The 16,501-nt window shown below is 32.9% G+C and overlaps 1 long non-coding RNA gene across 2 annotated transcripts; it reads right to left on the bottom strand.

Moving 5' to 3' along the window:
- Positions 1 to 7,689: 7,689 nt before the first annotated feature.
- Positions 7,690 to 14,495, bottom strand: LOC127803396 (uncharacterized). 2 transcript variants are annotated; one of them, XR_008023518.1, is made up of 3 exons: positions 14,255 to 14,473; positions 14,114 to 14,176; positions 7,690 to 7,969 (listed from the first exon to the last, which is right to left on the bottom strand). It is a non-coding gene; the product is annotated as an uncharacterized LOC127803396 (long non-coding RNA). The 2 variants fall into 2 exon arrangements; XR_008023519.1 differs by lacking the exon at positions 7,690 to 7,969 and adding an exon at positions 9,530 to 13,820 and having other exon boundaries at positions 14,255 to 14,495.
- Between the last annotated feature and the right edge of the window lie 2,006 nt (positions 14,496 to 16,501).

Raw genomic sequence — 16,501 nt, 5'->3', positions numbered from 1 at the left:
TATGTAATATATGAATTATCACACCTCATAAATATACTCCAATCTCTTAGCAAAGATAATAATAATAATAAAAATAATATTAAAAAGTATACTAACATCCAGGGAAAGAAGTATAGAGAAGAGAAAGACCAAATGATGCAATAGTAATTATCAACGTTTGTTAGAAAATGAATTTTTTTTTTTTCTGATTAGTCAATATTTTGTTATGAGATAAGGATTTTGAAAACATAAAAGATGAGATGAAATCTTGGGTAGCTTTCAAAGATCAAGATAGCTTGGAATAATTTGACCAAAATGAGCCAAGAATTGCATATAAATTGAAGTTGGTATTGCCTCCATGTCCAAGGTTATAGTACTTCTCCTTCACCTTTCCCGCATACAGTGGATGTATTAATATTTATCTTGATCCATTTTTCATAGCTAGAGTATGCCTCACATTAATGTGGACAAGGCCCTAAAGCTGATGTGACTCGACGCTTCACTGAAGCTGATGTGAGGGCCATTTTGAAGAGAAATGACAAGAACAATGACAACCTGCTGGATTGGGACGAGATCAGTCAGGTCTTCAAAGAACTTGGCGCGATGTGCCCACCTTATAGAACCTGGCGCGGCATCCGTTATGCGGATAGGGATGGAGATGGAAAGATTAGTGAGGCTGAGCTCAAACCCCTCATCGATTACATTCTCTCTAAGAAGTATTCCCCTAGAACCTAGTCTTGGTTATTATGATAACTATCACTACAACAGGATCTGTTTCACCAATTATATATTTAGCCGTACGGTTGCATCTAATATATATATGTATGTGATCTGTCCATATGTTAACTGGCTATGTACCTCTTTGAAAGTGGAAAACAGCTAGCAACGAGAAGAGGTGGAGTTGGGTGGAGTTGTATGTTCAAGTAAGATTTCATACGACCACATGTGAGTATGAATAAAGTAATCTATTATGTGTCCCGTGATGTTGATTTAGTAGTTGTATCTATCGCATGGATGCAATCACTCAAATCAAAATGTTTCTTAGTTTCTTATCAACATTTGGACCTACTTGTGATCATTGTGAGCTCATCAATTAAAATTGGTATTAGTGTGAAGAGAAATTGAGCTCATCAAAGTAACATTTCAATATGCTAATTAAGAGTCTCATCATCTTGCTTATTTTGGTTTTAAAACTATTACTTGCATAGTCCTACTTGAGTGTGCTCATCGTGAGGCCTTTACCCTTGAGAGAACCATATTTGAAGCTTTTGTCGAATTCTATAAATTCTTTGTCTTTTTTTTTTTTTTTTGTGTTTTGGGGCTTTATTTTGGTTTTCAAATAACAATAGTATAAGGTACTCAAAAGTAAAGTTTATTCTATGAGTTTCAGATAAAGGAAAAAAGAAAGCACATATTCCCCAAAGCAATAAACAAATTAAACCATAAATTTTAACAAATTAAAGATTTTGTTTTTCAGAGTAGAAATGATTACAAAATTTTTTATTTATTTAAAAATAATACTGAGGTTCTAATCTAAATCAGTATGAACACTCTCTCTAAATTAATTTTACATATTGAATAAAATTATGCTTAATTGATCTAATTTGGACCTAATTGTCAAAATTAAAAAGATTGGATAAAATTCTAAATTCATGAAAAAAATTAGATTATTTTTATGATTAGACCTTCAGTTTGTCTTGCTAACTAGCCAAATGTTGAATATGAATATTTATTTTTATTAGTTAATATTGATTTTCTTTACTAATTATTGACCTAGTTTACTAAACTAAATAGTAAAGAGCAAGCCAATAAACCATGTTTCATTGTTTTCAATGAAATTGATAGAGAAAACTAAAAACCTTAAAAGATTACTTAGTTGACCCAAGAAAATTAGGGTGAGAATGAACTTAAAAAATGAGATAAAGTGTAGAAGGAAAGAAAAAAAGAAGCCAAGCTAACAACTTTGTAAGGCTCCAAATTTTTCCCAATTACTTACAACAGCGAAAATATATACTTAGAACATACATTTAAATTAAAACATAATAGCTATTATAATATTTTATCCACATTGAACATTTAGGGTGTGTTTGATTGTATTACTTAGAATTTAATTCTAGGTAATATTGCCTAGAAAATAAAAACCACCTCACCCCCTTAAAAAATGAATTTCATGGAAAGAACATTTAAATGCTTGTATCATACATATTTTTTCATAAAAAAATTAAGAGTGTTTGATTGTTTTCATAGAAAAAATATACATTTTTTATAGTAAATGTGTGTAATCAAACACACTTTTAAAGATAATTTAGACCCTCATAATTCCGCAAACTCTCAATCACTTTTCAATTTAAAAAATATAATAAATTTAATATCTTCTATTAAATTTTTTAAAGACACAAATTCTCAATAAATCATAAAAATTATAGGAATTCATTCATTTTTCTAAAATACTGAGTCGTTACAACTTTGTTCTACTGCCTCGTCTCATAAGTTTTCTAATCTCAACCTTAGAACTTAAGGAAGAAAAGGAAAAGAAGGAAAATTTCCTGCCTACATTTTGTTGAACTTCAAGCCATCTTCTTCTTCCTTACATTCAATTTTAATTGATATATGCATATATATATATATACACTTTTTATTTTGGATTACACTAGTGAAAAGAGAGGTTCGTTGGAGTGATTCTATTGCACATGAATCTTCAAAGAAATTGCTATATATTGGAGGAGAACACTTTAAAATCCAATGTAGAAGAGGGCTTTTTTGCTCTTAAGGGAGCACATTAATAATTACTACAAGAAAAATGGGTTTTAACGATGAGAAAATCAATTGTTAAAAGTTGATTTCCGGTCGTTAAAAAGTTTTAACAACGGAAATTTTCCTGTCGTCGATCGTCGTTATTGCCTCCGAGGATAAAAGTCTTTAACGACGGGAATGATAAACCCATCGTTAATTGTATTAGCGACCGTATGATTCCCGTTGTTAAAAATAATTATTAACTACCAAATTATAACCCAATAACGACAATATTTTCCATCGTTAATAGTCTAAACAATTAGCGACGGTATGATTCCTGTAGTTAAAAATAACTTTTTAGTTATCAAAACACAAACCAATAACAACAATATTTTCTCTCGTTAATAATGTGAACAATTAGCGATGGTATGATTCCTATCGTTAAAAAAATAATTTTTTTAATTTTTTAATTTTTGTTAATAGTATGAAAACAATTGCTAGTCATCAATGACAAAAAATCATGTTTTGATATAAACCACCAAACCTATATATCATTATCCATATCAAATTGAAATAAAACTCATAAAATTAAATATGTCATTCAAATAACACTAAAGTAATCATTATCCATTTGAGAGAGACAGTTCCAATTAAAAATCAAGATAGGATTTGAGAGAGACAGTTCTGTAGTTTCTGGATTAGATTGCTTCTTTCAATCATTTTTTGATGCTATTGTTTCAGTTTATTGTCATTTCTGTTTACTTCCTGTTGCAAGTGTATATCACTTGATTGTTTCTAAGAAATTAGTTAGGTTGATTGTATTCTTAGTGTTCTTAAAGCTTTGCAATCTGATCCCTATATTGTTCTTGTGGCTGTGATTTTCTCCTTATTGTCTGTGTTCTGTGTACATTGTTCATCCTGTGTTATTCTTGTTCCATTTTGTGTTGCTGTTGGTCTTTTGTTTTCCTTGCAAGAACAGAACCAAAGATGGCACCTATCAAGATGGAACTTGAAAAGTTCGATGGTCATAGTGACTTTGGGCTGTGGCAACAGAAAATGAAGGCCATTTTGGTACAAAATCGGTGCTCAAAGGCACTGGTTGTGCCAAAGGATGAAAAGGGTAAGAAAGATGCTACTCCCTCCATGGAAAGCTAGGAAATGGATGAATTGGCTTATAGCCTTATCATCCTAAACCTAGCTGACAAGGTATTACGATAGGTAAATAGTATGAACACTGGTATGAACACTGCTGTAAAGGTATGGTCAAAACTTGAGTCTCTTTACATTGTAAAATCTTTGATTAACAAAATTTATTTGAAAAGAAAACTATTTGGTTTTAAAATGGATTCCTCAAAGACTTTAGAAGAAAATTTAGATGACTTCAATGTAATTACCATAGGTCTGGCTAACATAGATGAAGTAATATCAGATGAAAATCAAGCAATTATTCTGTTGAATTCTTTGCCAGAATCCTATAGAGATTTAAGAATTGCAATAGAATATGATAGAACTTCTCTAACTCTAGAAGATGTCTTATTAGCCTTAAGATCAAGAGACCTTGAAACTAAGAGTGGACAAAAATCTAGTTTTGCTGAAGGTTTATATGTTAAGGATAAGTCAAATAAGAAATCTTTTTCTAGAGGTAAGGGTGAGTCAAAGTCAAAGGGTAAAGAGAATTCAAAATCGGTGACCTGTTGGTTTTGTAAGAAAGAAGGTCATCTTAGGAGAAACTGTCATTCGAGGCAGAAAGAAAATAAGGAAGAAAATGCAAATCTCTTAGAGGGATGTGAGAGTGGGGACGGACAGTTTATCTTTGGACTCTAGACATGAAAAGGCTAGGGCACAATGGTCATTAGAGGGTTGTTAGAGTTAAGCATGTTATGTATGATTGGATTCGGATAGGTTGATAACCTAGTGTTTTTGTGAATCCTGTGGGTTGTGTAAATCCCAATAGATACCTTGTGTTATGGGTGGATCCCATGGATGCCTGTGGTATGGGTAAATCCCATTGTTGGCATGTTGCTTTCTCTTGTTGTGGGGGTTTCCCCAAGTCCCTGTTTTCTGTCTAGGGCTTGATAATTTTATGTCCTTTATTGATAAATATTCTGTAAAGATGTTGGGAATTATTTCTTAGGTGTAAAAGTGAACTTTTTGAGAAGTTTAAGAAGTGGAAAGTCTTTGAATATTGAACAGGAAAAAAATTAAGTTTAAAAAACTGATGTAGGTCTAGATGTTGGTGTGCTTAGTCTTATACAATTAGACGTACATGAACAAACTGATAATGTAGAGTTTGAGGTGAAAATTTGTCAACCTTAAGGTGAAACCTTAGGAAATTTTTGAGTCTAATGAAAGTCTGAGTGATAGTCCTGATGCCTTATTTATAGAAGTCTAGATAGAGGTTTCTGTTGCCCATGGTAAGGCATGTGTTACTCGAGTCTGTCTCGAGTCAAAAGTTTGAGCAAGTTTTGTCGTTGCTCAATGTGCTTCCATTGTAGTTGGGAGAGTTGTAGGGGTCTCTGGTCAAGTCCACTATTTAATTCATTCTTGAGTTAAGGTGGAATTTGTTGGGTTGTGACTCAAAATGTATTGGGTCAAATAATTTGGGTTAGGGCCGCAGGTTTATGCAGCCCAATAAGCCTAGCCCGTGCCTTGTTCACTTCTTGGTTAATTCTAGCCGTGTCCTTTGCCCTAAGTATATAAGCTCTCTTTGGGCAATAGAACTGTCACTTCTTGCAAACCCATTTTGTTCACACTGTTTTGCACAAATAGATTTGAGAATCGAGAGAGAATAGATCCAAGAAGCAATATCGGAAGAAGAACTTGAAGATCGCAAAGGTAAGAAATGCAAGGTAAAATCCATTCTTATTCCCTATGTGTGTATCACATGTTTACTGATTTGTTTGGGAGAGAGAATGGTGAGTTTATGAGTGCTGGGATTGCTTAGGTTTTATGGAGCAATGTATTCTAATTTTTGCGTTTGTAGAGTTTACGCCTTTTGATCTTGATGTATTATTCTAGTTTTTCCATAGGAGCTTGAGAGAGGTTCTTATGTCTCTCGGTGTAATCGATTCTGTAAATCTAGTGTGTATATTTTTCTAGTGGATTGACTAGAGACGGAGCCTCTACCGTGAGTAGGATTCTTTCAAATCCGAACACGTATATGTTGCGTTCTTTATTTTCTGTTGTGCACGTGCGTGGTGTTGCATTCATTTTCGATTTTGTTCGATTATTCGTTTTGGATCTTAGTACTGCCAAATCTGGTTGTGTGTGTTTAGTTCACAGATTTCTCAACAACGACAATTGATGCAGTCATGGCAACTGATAAGGGGCTGATGATCAGTAATCTTTAACAATTAGCTATTAACGATCGACAGCGATAGACAAATTGGTGACTGATGGTAGCGGTGGCACGCGATAGGAAATAAAACCCTTGCTAAAGAGAAGATGATGAAGAGTTACAGATCTAATGGCTTAGATTTTCCAAAAGCTAATGGTTTGATCAAACGACTCTGATACTAATTTATAAGAATTTTGGATTGAAAACAAACCATAATCAAACCATCAAATACATAAATGAACACAAAAGATTTACGTGAAAAACCCAAATTGAGAAAAATCACGGGAATGACAAAATATCACTATGATGATACTATTACAATAATTTCATGGCATTTGACACATATTTATAAATCTACCACTCATTTATAGATGTATACAAAAAAAAAAAAAAAGGATTTAAACAAATCTATATTTTGATCAGAACACGAGTCACGAAAAAGATAAATCTTAACGAGTCATGAAGATAATCTTCAATTGTAAATGTATCTCAATTACAATCAAATTTAAATTTTAGGTCACAATTATCACAACATGTATTTTCAACCATCTCATCGGCCATATTCAATATATCAATTCGATGAAGAATATTGGTTGTCTTTGCTCTCTTAGTGCTTATCTTAAGGTATGATCAATCTCCCAGTCAAAGGGTGCAATTTCATTGGGTCTAGTGTGGTTAATGCACTATTTCACAATTACCTTGCAAAACAAAAATTAAAAGTACTTAAAGAAATAGTTTAATCTTAAAATAGGTAATATAGTTCCAATATTAAACAAAGAATTAGTCATCGACAATGGTGCTAAAAACTTAATCTCTCAAAACCTAACAAATATATTAGTTAGTACCAAGTAATATAATGGGCATGGGTCAAAGCATCGATCTCTCAAGAACTAACTTATTTAACTATTGTAATTATAGAATTACTTATCTTAAGTTAAATCTATTAAATCTTGAGAATTTGATTAAATTAATTAATTAAAATAACAAAAAAAAATTGATTCAAACGACGAGTCAAACAAGAGAAATCAATGGATTTTGGTAACTAAGACACGTATATGAACCTAGCTATATAGTGCAACTTATGGATTTTATGTGAATGAATTAGTGAATTGAGTATGTCACGACAAAATCTCTTAATGTATTCATTATCTTATCTTTTGGTTATAACGAATCTATTTTCATTTAATTACTCCATATGTTTTTATGAAAGTTTAATTAAATGAAAATGTATTATGATTTGTGAAATTCCTGACTTATGATAAAACTACATAAAAAATTTAAATTTTATCTCTAGTCAATTTTATTTTATGGTGTATAGTACATATGATGCATTCCCCAACCAAATATTCACAAGCATTATAATTAATACCACACAACCATTATAAGCCAAATCATTTAATCACATAAAACCATAAAAATTGCATATTGTAGTTTTAATCATAACATTGCCTTAATTTAAGAAAATTAATTCATTGCCAAATTAATCATAACCCAAATCAACAGTGAGGGCATAAAGAGATAAAATTAGATTAAATGAAAAGTCTCCCCTACCTCAAATCTGTATTAGATCAAATCAAATATCTTTTCTAAGTTCTCTTGTACTCGTGCAATAAAAGCAATGAAATAGACTCCTTCCCCCCCCCCTCTCTCTCTCTCTCTCTCTCTCTCTCTCTATGTATATATATATATAGACATCACTCCTATCAACCTCTCCTGAGAGGTTGATAGGAGTGATTTCTTTTATATTAAATATTTATATCTTTCAGTGTCATCTCTTTGTCTCGCCCGTCTTTCTGTCTCGCCCTTTCTGTTATTCCTTCCACTGAGCGATTGTTGAACCCGTGAGCCACTATAAATCACCCTCTCCTAACAACCACCTTTTTCTTCATTCTCTTTTTATGCATTTCCTCAATGTTTTTCCTAAACCAAGTGATGAATGCGAGTCAAATTTATAAATAAGTATTTGGGTTAAATATATGTATAAATAAGCCAAAATCAATAATACAAGAAAAATTAATAAATTCATGCCTGGAATGAGTTCACAAAGTGTGGGAGATTAAATTAATAGTACGGCCATGGGTGGAACCATGCACATGAAGGCCACAATTGAAGCAAGCAAGCATGCATGAGAATTAATATACAATTAGAGGTGGCAAGGAATTGGAGATTGAATTGGCGGCGGAACAGCAAGCAAGCCGGAAGCATCCGGGTCCATTAATTTGACCGAGAGGCCACCACTCGGTCATAACCGAGTGGCCGCTCGGTCAACAACAATTGATTTAATAATCCATGTGCAATGCAAGCCTTGATATCATCATACAAGCAATTCACTTTAATCTACCGACTCCACTATATAAGTCACCAAGTGCACTTGCCAACTCCATTTCCCTTAATTAATTCACCAAGTGCACTTGTATTATACAATTCAATTTAATCCACCAACTTCACTTGCTGTCAATTGAATCTTCCAAATTCACCTTGCATTATATAATGCCAATTAATCTTTCACTACCGCTCGATCATGACTAAGTGGCCTCTCGATCATATGTGACCACTTGGTCACAAAGATTCTTTATTCTCGAGGGCCTCCCTTGTAGTCAACGGACTCTTTTGAGACATTCCTTAAATCAAATATACTAAAATTATTTTAAAATTCTACAAAATATGTCAAAAATATAATAGGAATATACCGAGAATATGTCACTTAGGAAACCCGGTGATAAACTCATAATTTTATATTTTTATTCTCTTAACATTTGTTCTATTTAACATGTTTTATGTCTCAAGGTGTTTATTTATGATGATCTTTCATGTATAAAATATTAGTGGCAAAGTTTAATAGATTATGTTTTAAAAAATAAAAATAAATAAATAAGTAATTTTTGTCTGTATTGTTACACATATTTTTATCTAATTTTTCTTGTGCTATTACGCCTACTTAATTAAAATATGTGCTTGTATAGATTTTTATATATTGAACATCTTTTCGTAGGAAAGGCAAAGAAAATTTATTGGCGCAATTTAAGATGATTTGGAAACTGCAACTACATAATTGGAAAAGAAATTAAGTGGAGAATGGGCCATGGCAACATAGAAGGATATATATAATATTGTTAAGAATATGTGAAAACAACACAACCAAATCTTTGACAGTATCACGATCCACGAATATCCAAACAAAAATGAAGAAATGAAAAAGTATGAACACACACATACAATGCAATGAAAACAAAAAATGGATAAGGCATGTATGTGTTCAAATCAAAAGATCCTACTCATGGCAGGGCTTCACTCACGGAATTTTGTAATATCCCAAAATTCTAGAATGTTACAAATTCTGCCTTACTTTAGTTAGGTGTAATTAGTGTAATTTACTTTTTATTATATCTATATATGCAATTGCATTTTATTCTATTTTATTTGATTTTTAAAAATCATTACTCTAAAAGTTGCATAATGAGAAGATATGAGCTTTGAAGTAAAGAATCATTTCAAATGGAAAAATGATATCAACTAAAAGAAAAGGCATCCAACAAGTTGGCAAAATGTTGGCCATAGTTTCTAACCAAATAACAAATATATGTAATATACATGAATTATGATTGGAATCTAACTAAAGTTATAGTGGGGCTAAAATATTCTTGGCCATACTTTTCCTTTTTTTTCCCTTTTTCAATTAATATATGTAATATATGAATTATCAGAGTCATAAATATATTAACATCCAGGGAGAGAAGTATAGAGAAGAGAAAGACCAATTAATGATGCAATAATAGTTATCAAAGTTTGTTAGAAAATGAATTTGTTTTTGATTAAACTGGAACTTCTTAGTCAATCTTTTGCTACCAGATAAGGATTCTGAAAACATAAAAGACGTGATGTGATGAGGGAAAATGCCCTCGGCTTCATAATTACTCCAATACCCCGGGAATACAGCTACTAATAGCAAAGACATGTGTCCGCCAGGGAGCCAATCCAAGGTTGCCATTCAACCTAAGTCCGGGAGGGACACGTGGCAGATACGCCTCAACAAACTGACTAGCCTTTTGCTCAACGAAGATTCCACGGATTCCTCGGCCTCAATCATCGTTCTAAAGATCATGGAGGTGGGGATTATCCTGAACCCCTCGAAAAATGATTACCGTATCCATACCATCAAGATCATGGCTCCGTAAAGGACGGGATCCAGATCCCGGAGGTTTGAAAAGGGAATTCTTCTCTTAACAAGAGGATAAAAGGGGCAACCAAGACGATTAAAGGGATTCCTCTCTTCCTTTGAGTCCTCAATTACATACATTAAGCATTAATAACCCGGTGAACTGACTTGAGCCTTGGAGTGATCACGAGGGAGCGAGTCCCCAATTTCGTTTTGCAGGCACTTAGTCCAAGATAGAAGAGAGTGGTTGGCTCTGCATTATCATCAAGATGAAATCATGGGTAGCTTTCAAAGATCAAGATAGCTTGGAATAATTTGACCAAAATGAGCCAAGAATTGTATATAAATTGAAGTTGGTATTGCCTCCAAGTCCAAGGTTATAGTACTTCTCCTTCACCTTTCCCGCATACAGTGGACATATTAATCTTTATCTTGATCCATTTTTCATAGGTAGAGTATGCCTCTCGTGGTGTGCAAGCCCCCCGTTAACACCTTTCGACCCTTCACTGAAACCGATGTGAGGGCTATTTTGAAGAGAAATGACAAGAACAATGACAACCTGCTGGACTGGGACGAGATCAGTTAGGTCTTCAAAGAACTCGGCGCGATGTGCCCAACATATAGAGACTAGCATGTCTTTCGTCATGTAGATAGGGATGGAGATGGAAAGATCAGTGAGGCTGAGCTCAAACCCCTCGTCGATTACATTCTCTCTATGAAGTATTCCCCTAGAACCTAGTCTTGGTTATTATGATAACCATCACTACAACAGGAGCAGTTTTGCCGATTATATATTTAGTTGTATGCTTGCATCTAATATATATGTATGTGATCTATCCATATGTTAACTGGCTTTGTACCTCTTTGAAAGGGGAAAACAGTAGGGAGAGGTTGGGTGGACTTGAGTTGTATGTTCAAGTCAGATTTCATACTACCATATCTGAGTATGAATAAAGTTATCTATTATGTGTTTTGTACATGATAAGATGCTAATTCAGTAGTTATATTTATCGCATGGATGCAATCACTCAATCAAAATGTTTAGTTTCTTGTCAACATTTGGACCTAATATAATGAGATATGATAAATTTATAGACTACCTTGAGACAACTAAGACCAATTAAAATTGGTATTAGCATGAAGAGAAATTGAGCTCATCAAAGTAACATTTCAACATGCTAATTAAGACTCTTTGTCATCTTGTTTATTTTGTTTTTAAAACTCTTTTACTTTAGATCACTCTATATTTTTCTATAAATAATTAGACACTCATTCCTAAAAAGGTATAACATCTCTGATACTAATTTCAATACAATTTCTTTCATCATATTCAACCTTTTTTTTATCTAATTTTTCTTATTTTTGCAGATTTAGATAGTTTGACGACTATGTTTCTAGTCAACTAAATTTGTTATTGTATGCAGGCAACAATAGGAGCTTTTGTCGAATTCTATAAATTATTTTTCTATTTTTTGAAAGAAATTGTCAATCAATTGATCATACTAGCAAAGAGGCTTGATGATTCAACTCACTCCTCTCATTTGTTTGAACAGATAGTTTGTTCGAGTGTTAAATGATCAACTCAAATACAATGATAATCATTTGAATGAAAAATGACAGAAGGATGATTGACAACAACATGCATATACTCAATTGACCCCTTCAATATCTATCAAGATACACAAGTTTAGCCTCAAGCACTTATCTATTCAAATACTAACATATGATTACTCAAGTGTTGTTGTGAAATATGGTTAAAACTATATTTCCAATCACATTCATTTGAATACTTAGGAAGCTCTATTACGGCAAACAAAAGAGATACTTTAATAACATGGAATTTTATGAATTGTCAAAGAATAATAAGTTGAGTACAACGCTTGTTACTCAATTGAAATCATTCATTTCTTGATCAAAGCAAGATCATTCTACTTAACATAAAACACAACATATTTCAATGAAACACAACTATCCAAATAAGTTATTCATCTATATTTACCTTCTCAAATAAACTCACTTGAAATACACATAAGTCAAGTAACTCATTTGCCATTTGACTGCGACAGAGCATATATGAAGTCTATTCTTTAAACTTTGAAGCATTCTATTATCGATATAGGATACTGCACATAATACTCTAATACATTTAAGCTCTTATTCGAGTGAATTGATTTATAGCTCAATAATTATCACTCGATTGATAGCTTGATGAGATAGAATCTTAATAGCTTGACAATTTCTAAATTTATCAAACACTTGAATGATTTTGCTTTCTAAGAAACAAACATCTAAATGTTAAGTTCTTCAAATGTTATTTCATTAAATTCAAAACATTGAGAACCTTAAGAGTTTGATACTAGATATCAAATATGCAATTTAAGTTCTATGAATCAAAAACTAAGGATCACAACCTAAGTATAATAAACATTGTAATGCCCCGCTCCCACCTACGGGTGTTACTCACGAATAGCTAACTTACTATTCACACACTAGGGCAAAGATGAAGAGATGGTTACGTTTCAACGGGAAACGACCTAGGTGGGAACTAGGCTTTGCCCTCTCTTCGCTCCACTCGAGGGTCCAGGAATTATCAAAACGACCCATTAAAACCCGAAACCTCACAATCATCACCCCTTCTCAAACTCTTTAATGAAGAGCTAAGGGTGACCTCTCAGGATCGAAAGAAATAAACTAACTCCATGCTTCACATAAATTATGGCATAATGCCTTAATTGTAAGAGAGTAATTTTTTTCTTTTTCTTTGCCCCAACCATTAACCCATTTATCTCACTTCCAATTCCTTTGGAAAATATTTGGATTAATATTTCTTTGGAAAAATTTAAATAAATTTTCCTCATTAAATCTCCATTGATTTTCCCTTTAATTATTTCAAAATACCATAATTTTCCAACCATTAGGAAATTAATTCTTTCGAAATACAAACCTTAAGGCATCCTCATCCAATTTCAAAATTTAAGAAAAATACTCCACTATTTTAATTTCCCAAAATATAGAAATTTTTCCACAATTGCCTCAAATTCATATTAATTTAAAAATTAATTTGGAGGCTAAAATACTCCTTTATTTATTTATTTAAATATAATTTATTTCAAAATTTCCAAAATAACATAATATATTTAAATAAACAGAAATAAAATAAAATTAAAATAAAAAAAATCCCACAGCAGCAGCAGGGGGGCGTGCGACAGCCAGCCGCGCCCCCCAGCACAGGCCGCGCGCGCGCATGGCCGCCCGCGTTGGCCGCCAGCTGCGTGTGCGCGCGCATGCCATGCGCGGCCGCACCCGGCCGTGCCCAGGCGCGCCCAGCCCGCACCCTGGCACCAGCACACTGCCACCTACCTTTTTTTATTTTAAAAAAAATATTTTTTTTTCTTTTTAAACTCAAATTTTCCAGAATGCTTTTTCACATCAAATGGCTTCCAAAACATTCAAGTTTGCCACTTTACAACCATATTAAGCATTAATGACATATTTAACAAAATAAATACCACATTTCTCACTAAACCCACAAAATACATACACTTCACATGCATTTCCCATTTCTTCATTACCTTCAACCTTGTAAAACTCCATTTCCCTTAGATGATTCTCCACCTACATAGAGGTCAAAGGACCTTATGAGCCAATGCTCAGTAAGGGTGCTATGCAAATGTAAATGAAGTATGAGAAACATAACATGTAATGCAAATGCAATGCATATTAAGGGTAGTTCTCCATGCCCTCATAACCACTTAGGTTAAGGCACCAACCAACCCCTCACTCCCATCACAAGTCCTCCTTATGGCCATAGGTCCACTAGGGCACAAAACATGCAAAGAACCATCACATGCAACTCATACAAACCATGTAATGCAAGCAAAACCCCACCACTTGGGGCTATCCCTTACCTTGTTTTCTTTGAAGCTTCAACACTTCCACAAGCCAAGAATCTCTCTTAGACTTTAATCACCCTTAAAGAAAATAATAAGGAATTTTTAGCTCTTATACATAAGCATTCAAACTATTTCAAGAGAGGGAACTAGGTTTACCTTGCTAGCCTTTCTCTTCCTTCTCTTAGTCTTGATTTCCTTCTTGCTTCTTTCACTTCACATGTGGGGAAAACTTTGAACCAATTTCCCCACTCCCTATTTATAGAACTTTTCTTCTCAATCCATGCCAAATCTCAAGATTGCATCATAGCCATAGATTTCTTCTTAGTTCAAGAGACTAAATCTCCACATTTAAACACTAGCACAATCCTTGTGCTTCTCCCAAATTTAATCCTAGCCATTGATTTTAGGAGAACACTTCTCTAGACTCAAAGAAAACACAAATCCAAGAGACTTTGTCTCCTTGAATCTCATCCATTGATCTTTCTTTGGAGACTAAATCTCCTCCCTTGGATCAACCCCAATTTCCCATAATTCTCCTATTTTCCAAATAATTAAATAATGACTAATTTCAAGATTGACTAATTTCTCAATTTTCCATTTAATTTAAATCCATAACTTTTCAAGCAATTAATGGAGACTAAAAATAATTTTTTTTATTTAAATTTAAAGGCTCTTGAAAGACATAATCCATTTACTTTAACATTTATTTAAATCTACCATTTCCCACATAAATGCTTGACTATTTTCCATTTAATAGGGAATTTCTTTTAATTCCCTCCATCATGGCTCTCATTTAATGCTTGAGAGACTAATTTCTTTTTCTCTTTTGCATTTATTTTAAACATCATTCTTGATTCATAAGATCATGCCATGTGTCACCAAATTCTCTTAATTAAATAAATCCTTGTTCTCCAAATTTAATTAAATCTCATTCCATAAGATTTTGCCAAGTGTTACAACAAGACACTAACCTTGGCTTCCAAGTTTAATCTCATCTCTCCATGTGGCATTACCACATTAATTCACCAACTTAAGGAAAAATATAATTATTCTCCTCAAATAATTTAATATCCACCATTTCCCTATATTCCATAATTAAATTCCTTTATGGAATTAAATTCTAAAATTCCCAAATATTCTTGGTGAATTTATTAATCCCATATATCTCCACATAAATACCAAATTGGGATTTTTATTCACTTACACACCTAATCCCACATAGGAATTATTTTTAATTTATCAAAATACCCTTTATTGGACTTTACTATCCAAATTACCAAAATACCCTTCTCATGGGCATTCTCAATCTCAAGGATCCATCTCCTTCTCAAGGGCATTTTTGGAAGTTTACTCACTTCCTTTCCTATTCTCTTAACACCAGTTACACCGAGTGTTACAAACATTTACTCAAGAACTTTGATGTTTGATACATAAACATCAATTATGAATATGAAATGCATTGCTCTAAGATTTTGAGTAATGCTTCCACATAATTTGAGCATTTAAGATATTATCCAACCCCAAAATCGCTCTAAGTATCATGAAGTCCACATGACACTCATGCATTACAGATAATAAGATATCCCTTAAAGTCCTAAAAGAAATAGATAAACCATGTTAGAAGATAAACCTAGTGAGGTTCCTTGAGCATTCCATTAACATGGAAACCTTATCACAACAAAGCATTAGAATTCATACTATCAATAAGAGATGAGAGCTTTACGAGAAGATAAATCATAAAGCTTGAATCAATATAGTTTTACATAAAGCATTCACCATCAAAACATGCTTAACTGCAAGCTTAACAATATCTAACAAAGAGACCTAATCATAAGTGAAGTATTTTCTCTAACCTGCCATAAATAGAACATGATCTCTTCTTCGTATTAAGCATTCTCAATCATGATGCTAAGCTTTCTTGGTCAATTATTGCTATTGCTTTACATATGATTCAGGCATCAAGGTGACTTTCTTGACCAATCCTAGGGCAATCTCACCATTCCTTTTTGTAGAACATAAATTCAGGATTCCAAAGTTCAAGGGTTTCTTGCCACTTGGTATGTTTTCTTCAAAAGTAGTATATTAGTGACTAGTTATTTGCATTATCAGTACATACAAATATTTTGACAAATATACTAAATGTATACAGATACTTATTATTAATGAATAAGAATAAAATATTTTAAAAAATATGAAATTATACAAATTAGATATATGAAATTTTATTTTGTAGTAAATATTTATGTTCGGAAGGTCCAAATTCGATCCATTAATATATATATATATATATAATTCAGCTTGTGTTTTGTGTTAGAATATTTTCTACCAATTTTAATACATGAGAATCTAAGGTCTCGCTCTTGAAAACATACTAGGTCTCTCTTTCTATCCGGAACAGATTCT

This window comes from Diospyros lotus, chromosome 6 (assembly GCF_014633365.1).
Source record: "Diospyros lotus cultivar Yz01 chromosome 6, ASM1463336v1, whole genome shotgun sequence".
NCBI lineage: Eukaryota > Viridiplantae > Streptophyta > Magnoliopsida > Ericales > Ebenaceae > Diospyros > Diospyros lotus.
The sequence above is the reverse complement of the archived record's forward strand: the minus strand, read 5'-3'. Positions and strand labels throughout refer to the sequence as shown.